Source organism: Danio rerio, chromosome 11, assembly GCF_049306965.1.
Source record: "Danio rerio strain Tuebingen ecotype United States chromosome 11, GRCz12tu, whole genome shotgun sequence".
NCBI lineage: Eukaryota > Metazoa > Chordata > Actinopteri > Cypriniformes > Danionidae > Danio > Danio rerio.
In genome coordinates this window covers 20,742,501-20,757,938 of record NC_133186.1, presented here as the reverse complement: position 1 = coordinate 20,757,938, position 15,438 = coordinate 20,742,501, and the positions used below count along the sequence as shown (strand labels likewise).

The window sequence follows — 15,438 nt, the reverse complement described above, 5'->3', positions numbered from 1 at the left end:
TGGAGTGAAACGGGGCCCCAGGGGAAATGGATCAACCCTCAGTGTGTGTGTGTGTGCGCGTGTGGGTCTGGGTCAATTATCTCAATCCATGAAGCCGTGCGCTGCACAACATATAAATGAAATGTATAAATGATCTAATTAAAAAGCAGACTAATGAATCTGAATTGCCCTAATACTGAATTAAAGAGAATGTGGTGAAGAAGCACTCTCCTAAAACGCATGTCAGAAATGTTGTGATACAATATCCGTCCTCCACAAAGCTGGTTATGACACCATTTCTTCCTACTTTTACCGTCATTGCTCCGCCCACTTCACCAATGAAAACACTTCCTCCAATGTAGTGACACTTGTCTGCCTATTCCTGTATGTCTGTGCTTTTTTTGTCCCCAAGTTACAGTGACAAAATTTATTATCGTCATTGCATCAGGTACAAAATATCAAAGCAAGTGGCATTTCCTTGAAAGGTGAAGCGTATGATTTTTGTGCCACTGGTAGGGTAGGGAAAAATATTGATTGCGATCTTCTACAACAGACTCAATATTGATTTTATGATCGCACAGGCCGTTTCCCGAAACTACTGAGTACTGTGAGTAGTGACAAGTGAAAAAACAACTGTTTAACCAGCATGCTGTGAGTTTCAGTCTGAAAGACTTCTGTGAGTTGATTTGGTAATTTGAGGCAAAAATATGAAATAAAAATAAAATGTTTAAATAAGAAAATAACACAATAAGATAGCTTTGCAAAGTTTTCTTTTTTTTTTGCTGGTAGCCATGTTGGTTTAGGCTGGTTAAAATCATTTAGACACTACTCTCAGCAATGTGGAGGGTCACTAATAGTACATTGCTACTCGGGTACTTTTTTAACCCCTATTAAACAAAACCAGGGTCTTTTAAGTAACCAACTGAAGAAGGGCAGCATGATTAAATCGAAACGAGATTGCAATTAATGAAAAACTGTGAGTGCTATGCACATCTTCACAAGTATAAACAGTTGTGAATTCAATAGTCAATGTCCTCCAAAAGCTAGAGGGCGCTCTCGTATGCAGAAATTCCAAACATCCTTCCTATAGCGGTTGTTGAACAACAAGAAGATTTAACTGCTTTCATTGATTAATGTGATTAATGAACACACAACTATGAAATCAAACAAGGACTTTCTTCAAACTAATGTTGTCACAATACCAAATTTCTAACCAATCAGAACAGACACTTAAAAACATCAATTTCCCGCTAACATTTAAGCGCTGTAAACAGTGTTCTTAAACACCACTAAATTGCCACTAGCTATGTTTCAATCCAAAAATGCAAATGAACTTTATGCGCAAAACTGGATTATCGCATAAAAGACGTGCAAATAAAGCTGCGTTTCCATCCAACGAGTCAAAGGAAAACAAAATCCTCACTTCCTGATTAACTGGCGCCAAATACCAACAGTAAAAACTGAATTTGCTGCAGTAGGGGAAGCTGCGTGAATCTTTTCTTCATCTAATAAATGACTTGCGCCTCAGAAGGCAATTCTGACGTGCAGTGAACGTGCGGTGGCGTTTGAAGGTGTCAGATGCGGAGCACAGACACTTTTAATTCTGGAGGTTATTAATAGTATAATAACACTAATACTTAAATAGTAAGGCATTTTAGAATGAAAAAAAAAACAACCATTCAGATGTTTTACATTGTGCTCAGTCTGCTGGTTTGTCCATTTACACACATTTTCATCATCACATGATCTCATCACAAAATCACATGACCTTTTTTAATGCGCATACTGAAATTTGTGCAGTAAAAGTGTTTCCATCGTAGTTTATGCTCATCTTTTCTCATCGAATAAAAAGTTTATCCTACTCAGTTATGTGCATACGTTTTTTATGTGCATTTTCAAAATTTATGCTCATCATGGCGTTTCCATCAGCCGTTTTGTTATGCCCATTTCCAAAAGGTGCATTAAAATAGGTGGATGGAAACATAGCTATTGTGTTAACATGCTCAACAGAAAAATTGTGATTGGCCGTGAAGCACATCAATTCACCGCTGTAACACAGATACAGGAACATTAGAGCAGTTTAAAGCTCTGAAGATCAGTCGATTAATAAACAGACCCAGCTGATCTTCGCAGCTTTGAACAGCTCCAGTGTTTGTATCAGTGTATGTACACTGAGAACAGTGGTGAACAGATGACCAATCACAGTCATTTTGGTTGATCACATAAACACAATGGCAAATCAGTAATGTTTAAGAACACCCTCAACATCGCTTAAATGTTTGAAAGAAATGGACGTTTTTAAAATCTCAGTACTGATTGGTAGTGAAACTCATTGGTAGTGAAACTTTAATGCAACTTTTTGACTACTTTAAACTGAAATTCTAAAGTGACATTGAAGTAATAACTTTATTAAATGTGGAGCAACAAAGATATCCACAGATTTACACAGACTTTAAGCCATTATCAGTGATTAGCCATCATTGAGTCTATTTATTTACTTGTGATTGTGGGTAAATTTGTATTAATTCACTTTTTAAATGAATTTTTAGTACTATTATTGACGAATATGCAAATGTACATTTATTTACAACACAGTTTGTAAAGTAATATTTTCTGTCTTTTAGTATGAGGGGCTTGCTTTGTTTACCAAATAAGTGGATCTAATTGGATTTGAATTGTAAACGTTAAATAAAAGTTAAAACTCGTTATATTTCATTTCATAAGTTAAGTTTAGTTACAACACTTACAAAATCATTCACAAACATTCTGCGCAGAAATAGCTAAAAATGTTCAAAAATTCTGTCTGGCCCTAGACATAATTCACTGAGAAACTACGCAAACAGCTGTCATTATGACAGAATGATGAATGTGATTTTGCATATCTTGTCAGTAAACTACAACTCTTTGTGTAGTAAATTCTGCTGGGGCAAAAATTGACTCAAAGGATAACCGCTGAACCCTAAATGTGTACAGCCTTCATGAAAATATGAAAATAAAAGATTATATTTTTCTAATTTTAGAAAAAGTCACCAAAATCCAGGATAAAAAAGGCAATTGTTTGGGTTTATTTGGTTCATTTTTGACCAGTAAGTCACCAGGAGGGTTAGTCTGACCCTTCTGACCACCTGCTATTGATCACCTAAACAAAAAGTTCCACCCATAACACAAAACAAATGTATGTTAGGTCACAAATACAGTTTAGTAATTTGGATGCATTTTTAGTTGTGATGCACAACTTTAAAAAGCATAAAGAGTGTAAAAGCACTGTCATATGCGGTCAATAGAAGCTCTCATAGAATACTTTAAGAAAGAGTGTGAACTACAATTTTGGTTATTCTGCTAGGACATATGTTTGAACTTCAAGTGAAATGTCTTCATCTATTCACTAGAATTCACCTTGGAGTCAGTCAAAAGTAAACCACACACACACACAAACACAAAGAAAAGCTGCTCAGAAAAGTCGCTCTGTTTGCATTGTCCAGAAGCCTTCATATATAACTGCACACATGGCCGTCTCTAGCTTTTATTTGATTCCCTCTGGTTTCTGCTGTTGTTATCAGTCTCTGTCACTCTGGTCATAGACCCTCCGCTGTATGCGTGCATGTGTGCGAGTGTGTTTGTTTAAAGCCCTGACCTTGCCCCGCGCCTGACCCCTCCCAGAGTTCAGCGGAAATCTCAGAGCACAGACCATCGGCTTGCAGTCTTTTCCCCTTCCCTCACTGAATACACACATGCAAACAACCTTTTCCCCTCCGTTAATAATAACAAAAACAAAACAAAAAGTTCAGAGAGTTTGCATTAAAAAAAATGACATTTTTGCTTATTTGCATAATCTCATGCCATGTCAAACACATACAATTTGACATTTTGACAGTCACATAATTGACATTTTCATGATTTTTTTAAAAATGAATGGAGACATCGTAAAAGTAATCCAAATCAATCAAGCAGCTTACTACAAGTCATCTAAATAGATATGACTTTTCTTAAATGATGAACAGAATTAATTACTTTTTTACATAAAACCACTGATCAACATTGACAAGAGATGCATAAAAATATTTTCCAAATAAGAGCAAAAGTCATCCAGGGTTGGAATGACACGAGTACGTAAATGACGACAATTTTGACTTCTGGGTAAACTATCTCCAAGTAAAACACACACAGTTTGCCCTCTGTCACCTTAAAACTATCAATATGAGCTCATCATTCCTGAGTCCGACTGAGAGACATTACACAACAGTACTCACACTGCACTGCCTGTGCTGACTCGTACAGCTGTCTGTCACAAACCTACCGGGGGAGAAAACAGAGCAGAAGCGTATGCATCTTCCAAACTTTTCCTTACTTCACTTTTAGCCCTTTTCACCCTTTCTCTTTGTGCAGTGGAGGAAAAGAAATGATAAACGGATAATAACCATTTATGACTGTTGAGGTCAAGGCAACATTTAGAAATAAAGTTAAACCAGTAAAGGAACATTTCAGCCAAAAGTCTTGATATAATCACCTTCATGCCATTCTAAATATTGCTTTTTCTCTGTGGAACATAAGTGAGGATATTTTTATCTAAGTTTGAGTTGTCAGACTCTATAAAAATGACATGAAAACACCCTAAATCCATCACAAAAGCAGCCAATAGTCTACATTTTGTGGAGAAAATCTTAAACTTCTAATGCCATTAGACTGCTTTATGTGGTGAAAAATTTCTTAACTTACCCAATACCCAGTGTAATTGATTGAATCAAAATAAGCAATGGTATAGAGTCACTCTCACAATGACTACATTCGCAATACACACTGACCAATCAATGTGACAAAAATATGTGTGGTTGTTGGCAGCAATAACAGATGGGCAGAGTGTACATAATAAAAAAATGGAGTTATTTCTCAAATAAAAAATATTATGGACGCATTTTAAATCAAGTGAATAAGTGGCATTTAAATGTTTGTCCATTTTAAACACAACAGGACCAGAAGCTAGAGGTCATTTACAGGTCACAGGAGTGTGGAATGTCATTCCTAACAATCCTAAGCTAGTTTTCTGGTGCAAATTGGTCTGTTGGTTGGTATGAGATGGGTTTTGGGAGATTTTAAAGGGATTTTTTATTATTTCAACCCATAGCCTCAGGCAAAAAGGGATGTGCAATTGCTTTTTCACCAATTCTTTAAGACAATTGGTTTCTTGTTTGAACAACTGAAACTGTAATGCAATTATATTATTATTAAACTACCAAATAATGACATGAAACAATGATAATTCACATCTAAAGCATAAAAGGTGAATAAACTAGTCTTCAATTCACCCTTTTACATAACCCATCAGAAACTAAAGTATAACAACCAAGTATAGTCACTTCTGGGACAAATGGAAACATGAATGAGGTAATTCACATTAGCGTGTTTTCATTTTAAAACGCAAAAGTTTTGTTAAGGTTATGGCTAGTGTCAACACTATTACGACGTCTTCAACGAAAATGAAGCATTTTGAAAAGACCCCATTTTAGATTGGAAACGCTAGTGCTACTGCTACTTTTCAGTATAGACTTAAATGCAAGTTTGAAAAGAAAACAGAGGTGCGTCTATTCCCAATCACTCTCTAGTTTTACTTCTGGACTATTGGCCATGTATCATGTACTTCAGGCAGTATAGTGTGAATGAAGAACATTTTTCTGAAAAACAATATAAATGCAAGTCTGGAAAAGCAGCGTTTTTATTCTAAAACACTGTTTTAAATGAAAACATACTTGCATAAACACAACCTAAGGGGTGGTTCACACAGAACGTGTTTTTCCTTTCCAATAAACTACTTTACTATTGTTTTTCAATGTAAACACATGACCAAGGAACGTGTGTGACCTTTAAGACTGCATCTTGTGAGGCCACATTTTTAGATGGTGAATCAAGAAAAAAAAATTCAACTTTTACACACAGCATTGCTCATCACTGTTGGTTGCAAACAGTGTGAACCAATCAAAAGAACGCAGAGGAAGGGCAAGCATTGCAAGTTTCTGTTTACAGGTGCTCAGTGCTTGATTCTGGTTACCTTTGTGCTTCATGCTGCCCTTTTTTTTTTTCAAAGCATGAACTTAATGACAGTAATTCTGTTCAGCTTTTTGCAAAGACCAGTCACTTCACTTCATAAGACCTAACAAGGCACAGTTAGCAATATTATTTTCCCTGTAAATGTTTTATTTTATGCTTTTTTTCCCATCTTAATGTGTAAGTAGCCATTCACTTCCATGTTCACTTGCATGAGGCCCTGTTTACACTAATACGATTTAGTTTTGAAGAGTGCTTTCACTTTAGAATGAAAAGAATCCACGTCTACACTGTTGTGTCACCTAGCATTTCTGAAAAGATCTCAGTCCACACTACACTGCTGAAAACACACATCACATGACCACAAAACACTGGCATGCGCTGCAGCGTATGTGCGTGTCTGATCCCTAAGCAGTTATTGGGTGCTTTGAGCACACCTACTGTACCCAGATGGGAGCTGTACACGTTGGACAGTTCATCAAGAATATACCGCTGGATCTCATCTCACTATAGTTGTTAAACATGATTTTTAATTCATCTTGTCTCCATCTAATGACTCTTTGGTCTTTTGAATCTATTACTTGTTCTCAGGTAAAGTGTTTTGGCTGAGCGCAAAGATAATTAATTATAAATTAATTTATAATTTAAAGTTAATTTATGTAACCATGTACGCTCTGCACATTTGACTGATTGCTTGCTTTTATTTCCTATAATGCATAAACTTATTGTACGTTATACTTTTACAATGGCCATTATTGATTATTAAAGCTGATATTCAGCAAAAGAGTCGGTAAAGTTAATATTTCTCAATAAATATGAAAAGAGGCAGTGATGTTATGTGCTCCATTTTGTTTAAATATGCATACAGTGAAAATGACGCTCATTTAAATATGTAGCTACACAGAGCCTCAATATTTTTGGTGTCTGTTAAGTTTTTAATATCAAAATAAAAATAGGCAGTTATTTCATGTTTTCATTTTACCGTTAAGATATTGAGACAATATAGCCAGAGTGATGTAATGCTATAAAGTGTTACTAAAGTAGTTACACTGTTTCCTTTGAAGATTTACCCGAAGTGTCCTCGGGATTTTGTTTTCCATATCAAATTTGCAAAGTCTGAACTTAAGGAAAAGATGTAAGGCTAAAGGCTTTGTGTACTTAATATTGAGAAAAAAGCCCAACCACACATTTTCAGATGTCTCCGTATTTCTTCATCCACACTGACACGGAGCAGCAGTGTCTTAAAACCAAAACAGCCTCTTTAGCATTTCCAAAACGCTAGGTTTTCGGGGCTAGAAAACTGTGGTGTAGTGTGGATGGAAGGTGTAATCATACCAAAACTTATGTGTTTTTAAACTAAAATGCAATCTAACTGCATTCACAACAAAAGCCTCAAGAGCGTCAATGTAGCCAGAAGTCATTCATTTTCAATGGGAGCTGGTGGCGATGAGCGGTGGATCTTTGCCAGTGTGGGCATCGAGGAGAGTTGAAATCAAGTCAACTTTATGGTAATGACCTTTGACGTGGTTCGGCGGCAACCAATCAGAATGTGTAAGTCTACCACTTGAGAGGACAGACAACACAGTCATTTAAACTTTGGTTCTGATCACAGTTGTTCCCAAGGGATTTATTACAGGGCATATGCCGAAGCATGCTAATAGGACTTTTAATTTGCCAGAAACCTGGGTTAATCGTTTCTGGTGAATTGTATGCCAATGCAAAAATCGGCAGGTTTAAGGTCTGTTTTCTTTAAAAATCAGCGATCTCCACTGGCTGAGTGATATCCGATATAAAGTGAGTCTCAGAGTGTACAAGAAGCACTGCATTAAATGACATTTTCCCCTGCCATGTCTTTATAATATGAGCATTTATTTTACCCCAGTATATTCAATGGAGCTTCTGCGCTAGCCTGCCCATTTTGACGAGCACGTGCGAGCAAACGACTTTGTCTCGTTTTACGCTCGAGCAACTAAATAAATGCCAAAGTCTGTTTAACTGATTGTATTTGAATTACATTACAACATCAATGCTGTAAAAGGAACCATAAAAATGGAAAAAACATTCACGATAACAGGTCACCGGAAGTGTATCCGTATGGGAAACACATTAGCTCGACATATACCCCATTGCGGTCGCCGAATTTGCAACACTTTCTTACAGGGACATACATTAAAAAAGTTACGGGAATTGATAGTTACTGATGTGCATTAATGTTATATATATTTTGTTCTTTAAAAAAAGGCAAACTATAACAACTTCAGAATATTTCAGACATATGGACACATATTAAATAGGTGGAGAAAAGCCACACCACACACAACAATCTTTCATTCACTCATTTTCTTGTTGGCTTAGTCCCTTTATTAATCTGGGGTCGCCACTGCGGAATAAACCGCCAAATTATCCAGCACGTTTTTACGCAGCGAATGCCCTTCCAACCGCAACCCATCACTGGCAAACATCCACACACACTCATTCTCACACACACTTATACACTACGGACAATTTAGTCTACCCAATTCACCTGCGCCGCATGTCTTTAGACTGTTGGGGAAACCGGAGCACTTGGAGGAAACCCACACAGACACAACACACAGACACACCAACTGAGCAAAGGCTCAAACCAGCAACCTTCTTGAGATGATGCGACAGCACTACCTACTGCACCACTGCGTCGCCCACACAACAAAGGTTTTATTGCGGGGATGTAAGTGATTTGCTGATGTGCTGCAATGGCCCCTTTGAAAACGAGATCAATGCAGCTCATTTTTACGCTTTTTTACAATTTAGCTGTGAAGGCAGACAGGATTGTCGCCAGGGCGTCCAGAGCAAACGTTGCCGCTCTCACTGCCTTCGTTGTGAACGCAGAGTTAGGGTGATCAAATTAGCGGCAAATCTTTAATTATGAGTTGACTACCCCTCTAGTTCAGTCCAAAACCAGTTAAATCCCAGTTAACCACAAATAAACCAATTAGCAATGATTAAGAGACTTTGTTGAAAAAAAAAAGAGCGAGTAAACAACAGAATGTAATACTCCATTCACAGTGTACAGTTCCCTCCTCATCGATACTCCAAGAGCACCTGCAACAAAGCCAGACACTACATCAACATTCTGCTCAGAAGACCATGAGAAAGCGAGGGTGAGTATGAATGCGAATGTGAAAAGATGAACTCGACGAGCTAAAGCAAAACACTGAGAGAGGAAAATAAAGTAAAAAAAAATAGCAAGAGTCAGAAAACTTCAGCAAAAGGACGAGCACTTCACATACGCCTTTAATTAAACAGTAGATGCGGAATGTAGAAGCGCACAGCAGAATAAAAGGAAAAAAGACAGAGTGCAACTTTTGTCTGCACGCAGATCTAATGTTTCCGACCTAACTGCAGAGATGGCGAGTAGATTTTTTTAAAGACATTACGGGCTCCATTCTCTGTATCTCAGAAGTTCAAAAGGTGAAGTGAGCATCTGATAAAAACATTCAAGAGCACCGCTCATTATCTCTGAGCCTCTGCAATGGCTTCTTCCAGAATGCACTAAATGAGCATCTCTTAGCGAAGACCTACTTCCAGCATTTCTGAGAATAATGGCCACTTTAATAGGAAAGTTATCAAGAATATCCGAATCAGGAAGCAGCATAAGCAGGCATCCTGTTTGCGCCTTCCCACACATACAGAGCTCTGCGTCATCACTTCCTCTTCCTGGAAAATGCCTGCTGGCTCTTTGCAATCATATTTACATATTCAACCTCATGGGCTGAACTAGTTCTTCTGTAAGGTCTCTTCAAAGTTAATCTGTCTGTGTGTGTCTTCCCGTGGCTAATTTATCTTAACAACCACCCATCATCTCGATCACTCTATTAAGAAGAGCTTGACATCTGAAGTTCTGTTTTGTATGTCTATAGTTAAACAGGCCATGCTCTAAACCTCTGCAGGAGTGTTATTATGCTTAAAAATAATAATAATTAGATTATTTAGAACATTTAGCATTTTGTTTTTGCATGACACTTTATATTTTTCAAATAGGCCTAAAAGATTTACATAAAATGTAAGCATTTTTTATTTTAAGCACAAATAAAATGTATACATATGCATGTCTTTATTTGTGTATGCAAATATGCATATACAAATATATTAAATGTATAATAAAAATCCAAAATCAAACAAAAAGTGCTCAGGGGTAGCTTAATTAATGTGTCAGCGCACTTTGGGTAAGGGATTTATCAGAATAAACAGCAAAAGAAAGTATTCCTGGAATAACCATGTCAATAAAGGCTCTTTGATATATATATTTTAGAGTTTTGTTTTCCAGAGTGCCTTGGACTTTTTCCTGTTAATGACAATGTATATTACAATAGCAATGTTTCCATCAAAAAATGCTAATTAAATTTAGGTGCAAAACTGGAATAATTGCATAAAAGGCGTGCAAATAAAGCAGCATTTTCATCCAACAGGTCAAAGAATTAATTATTCATCCAACAGGTCAAAGAAATAATTATTCATCCAACAGGTCAAAGAAATAATATTAATAATATAATAACATGAAATGGTTGCAGCGTTTTAGAATGACCAAAACAACATTTCAGATGTTTTACAGTGTGCTCAGCATGTTGGTTTTTCCATTCACACACATTTTTATGATCCCATGATCTCTTATAACAACATCACATGACTTTGTAAAATGTGCATACTGGAATTTGTTCGATAAGTTTCCATGGTAGTTTAAATGCATCTTTTCGTATAGAATAAAACATTTATCCTACTCAGTTATGTTCATATATTTTTATGCAGATTTTCAAAATGTATGCGCATCTTGGCGTTTCCATCAACCGATTTTTATATACAGGTGGATGGAAACATAGCTACTGTGTTGTCTTGATATTTATTACATTGCATGAAAATGTCTAAAATAAAAAACATTTTAACACAAAACATTTTTTTAAAAATACACTTAAAATGTAGACATAAAAGACAAAAGTATCAACAATAATAATAAAAACACATTTAATGCAAACATTTATTTGTATGCATATATTCAAATAGACATGATTTTTATATCATTAAAATTATTGCAATTAAAGGCATATTTTTGACACATACACAAAGGGTGCGAATTACAATGGTTTGACCACAATTAACGCTCAATCCTCCCTTAAAGGTCCCGTGAAGTGCTTTGAAATATGCATTTTTATTTGATGTTTAATGTAATCTCAACCAAAACACAAACACAGTGTGAGACAGTGTAGCTCCTCCCCCTTTTTTAAAACAACTCAACAGCATTTTGTTTTATCACAGCTCTGCCAGTGAGAGTAGTTGAGCTTTAGTTCATCAAATGAAAAGCAAACAAGAACCGTTTTTAAGGGAGTGGGCATGTCAGATACTAGAGAGCATTTGATTATGAGAAACTGAAGTATGAGGTGACATGAATAAAACCGTTAACCATTTAGGCAGAAGTCACAAACTAAAAGCTTTACGTCTTTATATCAGATTTATATCTTCTAAACGCAAATTGTCGTCACTGTTTTGGAACACACTAGGTTACAGATATATTAAAAACTAACAATTCTGATACTAACATCTAAAATACTTTATTTTAATTCAGTTGGAAAATAGTTTGCACTGATCAGTAACTAATATTCCTAATAAAATCAAGAGATAATAGACATATTAGGACTAAATGGAAATATCGGAACAATAAATTGACATAAAACCGCATTTGTAATTTAGCAAAAGCTGTGACTGTCTTGCACGTCATGTGAGGCAACTACAGTGATGTGATCAGTAGTAAATCTTCTGCAAAAACCAGTTGCACAGAAGAAACAAATATTGCCTCGAATAACCCCAAGAAACACCAGTGCTAGGCAAATACCTATCGCAAAGGATAAACAGAAGATTAAACTGCTTTTATTTGACTCAACAGGATTAATAAACACATGACCACGACAACATATGCTTTATCCAAGTTCTTCTCTTATAATGCTAATATAAATATCTGTTAAAAGATAAACGTAGCTATAAACATAACAAATATAGACAAAATATAACAATAAATGATAATGTTTAAAGAAAAATATTTAAACCTAGCGAAAATGAACATTCCAAGTCACCATTTTTGCAAACAGGCTTTTAACCACATTACAAAGACAAGAAATACATTAAAACTCCAATATTCGTTTTTTTTTTTCGTTTTGTTTTTTTAAAACGACAGAATCTTCAACAAAATCATCAAGAATTCACTGTGAACACTTAATGCATTGTCCATCTGTGACCATTACATAAATGTCTATAAACACAATCTTTCCTTGCTATACGCCATTGTGAGATTCCTACTTTAAAATGCAGCAGCGCTGAAAGAAACGACTATTTGTTTAAAACAAATATATCAGTCACATTTTATGGTAACTAATATACTGGCTGGAGGGGGAAGAATCATTTATTAATGATGATTAAAGTATGGAAAAGCTGGAGATTTACTATCGGTCTACCAGATATAGGCTACACAACCACAAGCAGCCTCCCCAATTTCAGCAGTCTCCTCTGCCTGTTTCCCTGACGACCAGTAGGGTAACGTCTTAATATCCCATCATGCCTTGACCCCATACAGAGCGAACCTGCATTATTGATGGCTCTGCCTCCTGTCGCCACATACACACACACACAACACACACACACAGTCCAGCTCAGCCCTTCTCTATACATATCAGCAGTCCAATTCAATGGGCCGTTCAAAACCATCACAGCGAGTTAAAGGGGCAAATGCATTATTGAAAAGAAACACACTCATAATTGTGTCTGCGGCACCTGTGACTGTCTGTCCTCCATGTGTGATAAAAGGCCTAACAAGCCATTTAACTAATTATGCTTCCATTTCGTTGTGCATTTTGATATTTAAGGCTTTTTGGTATCTCATAAAGTGGTTCATTTATCAGTCTAAAGTAAATACCAACTTAAACTTTTACATTTCTTAGCTCATTATGGAATTGTGCTTGTATATTTTAATTCTAACACAAATTTTAAAGGCTGTTTCCTTAAAAGATGTTTATTCTCCTGCACTGAGCAATACATTGAAGACCAAACTTAAAGGGCCATGAAACCCCCTCGTTTCAGCAGGGTGTTTTCAAACCTCTACTTTGGAAAAAGTGATAAAAGTGGGCGTGTCCAGCTCTGTTTAGGGGGGAGTGTCGGAGGAAGAAAAGTGGGATGGTGTGGGAGTGTCTATTTGGGCACGCGCAAGTTTCAGAGTCAAAATACACACACAAACACACAAAAGAAAGTGATGGTGTTTAACCTACATGGACATCTGTAGTCGAATTATTTGCCAAATTATTAAATGGTGGACTTTAACTGCAGTTTGGCTCTTTTATTCAGGGAATTCATTCATGCCCCTCGCAACAAACGAGATATTTGATTCGAGGAACTGCTCTAAGTGTGTATTTTTCATGCAATGTTTGATACCGCACGGCGAATGAGAAAAAAAATGTTATTCCGGTCACTAAATGCGGTGAAAATCCTACACGAGGTTGAAGTTTGGTTGTGGTGCTAACATGTTTACACTCCGTGCAATAGTTTCTTCGATACGAACAAACTGAATAAACAAAGAGCACTGCTCGCTCACTTACCAAATCTGTAGAGACAGGACAATCACCAGCAACTAGAGCCGCGTCTTTATTAAGAGAAGACTACAAGCGAATCCGAATCTCAGCGTTTGCAGATGAGAACAGCTCTCAGGTAAAAAATGTTCCTCCTTAGACATGTAAGTTATTGTTGTCGCGCGTCGCGTACACTGTTAATCCACACGTGAGTCTGAGCTCTCACAGAGAGAAAATGAAAACGAAACTTAACTGTAGCAAACTATAAAAGCAACACTTCACGCTTGTTTTGCCAATACAACGTGGTGTGTCTGTCGTCTAAGCACTGTGACAAATGAATATTAATAAAGTTGCACAATAGAGCGCGCTGATTAGTTTGAACCAAGCCTTACTCATGCATTAATGCATCACACTGTAAGACGTTATAAGACACACTCTGGCACAGACACTCAGTCTGCACGCTGGAATACAGGTTATTATGTCATGACCGTGACGCAGCTTCAAAAATTCGTTTCAAACCGGAAGTACGAATTTGCTTGAAATAACGCAAAAACAACCAATTTACACTTTTTAGTGAAATATAGGTGACCTAATAGTGTTTTTAGCAGTGTGGGACACATATACGACTGTCAACAGCTCAAAAAATGTCTTTTGGTGTTTCGTGACCCTTTAAATGAATGCAAATTAAACTGCTTTTTTATTCATAATTACACTGGAAAAAATGATAGGTTCCACACAATTGATTTGTGTTGGTACAACTTGAATTATTATTAGGCCTATGTGTAAGTCTACTGTAGGTTACAATGCTGAATGTTGTATAAACTTTGAATGGTGGACTTGAACAGACTTTAAATTTGTCCTGGTTGTTAATTCACGCTAAAGTGATGACATCAGAATACAACTGTTCATAATTTTTTTTTAGATAATAATTTTTTAGGGGTTTTCACCTTTATTGTATAAGACAGTAGAGAGTATTGACAGGAAAGCATAGGGAGCCAAGAGAGGGGAAGGATCGGCATAGGACCACGAGGCGGGAATCGAACTCGAATTACTGAGAGCATTCGAGTGCATGTGTCGACACACTAACCACTAAACGGTAAGCGGCGATCACAACTGATCCATGATAGACAAAGTGGAGAAAACTCTGCAGACACGCGCTCGTGACTGTATCCAGAAGTATCGCTGTAACAGCAAAGAGGAGAGGAAAAGTCATGCCAGCAGGTCAAATGGACCACAGTGACAGAGAGAAATAGAGTTTTCTTTCATTCTCTCAATCACAGTGAAAGAAAAAAAGACTGTCCAGCAAACACACATGCAGTGAAATTGTGCGCAGTTCCTGCTTTTTAAGTAGTTGGAGCATTGTAAATACTTGTGCTCGCTGCCCTCGCCATAGTAAGCAAAGGCGACCTAGCGCATATGAGATAAATGATGTCAGTACATAACCAGTTATGATTATTACTGAACTGATGCCGAATTGTCCTCATCGCGGTGTACCAAAGAAGCAATTTTGACACCCCTACTCCACAGCCTATGCAGGTTCTATTCACTAAAATAGACGCGAATCCTTTCGGTAACAGTGCGTCAGCTTATGTGGCTACGAATTCATCATTACATTAAGACAGAAAGTACATTTTTGGGTAAATTATACCTTATAAATACAATGACAATAACAATGTGAAGACTTGTGCGTCAGCCTTTACACTTTTCTTTACACCATGAAAATATAATTATGTAAATTGTAAAATGCAGAATTAAGATCTTGTGTAGGGTCAAATCAAGATCGCAATCTTTTTTCGATTTATTGTGCAGCAAATGTGATTGTGTAGCTTGTCAATAA

General features: G+C 36.7%; 1 protein-coding gene across 2 annotated transcripts in view; it reads right to left on the bottom strand.

Moving 5' to 3' along the window:
• ncoa3 (nuclear receptor coactivator 3) overlaps positions 1-15,438 on the bottom strand; it is an 87,523-nt gene that overhangs the window by 34,733 nt on the left and 37,352 nt on the right. The gene's annotated exons all lie outside the window — the stretch shown is intronic.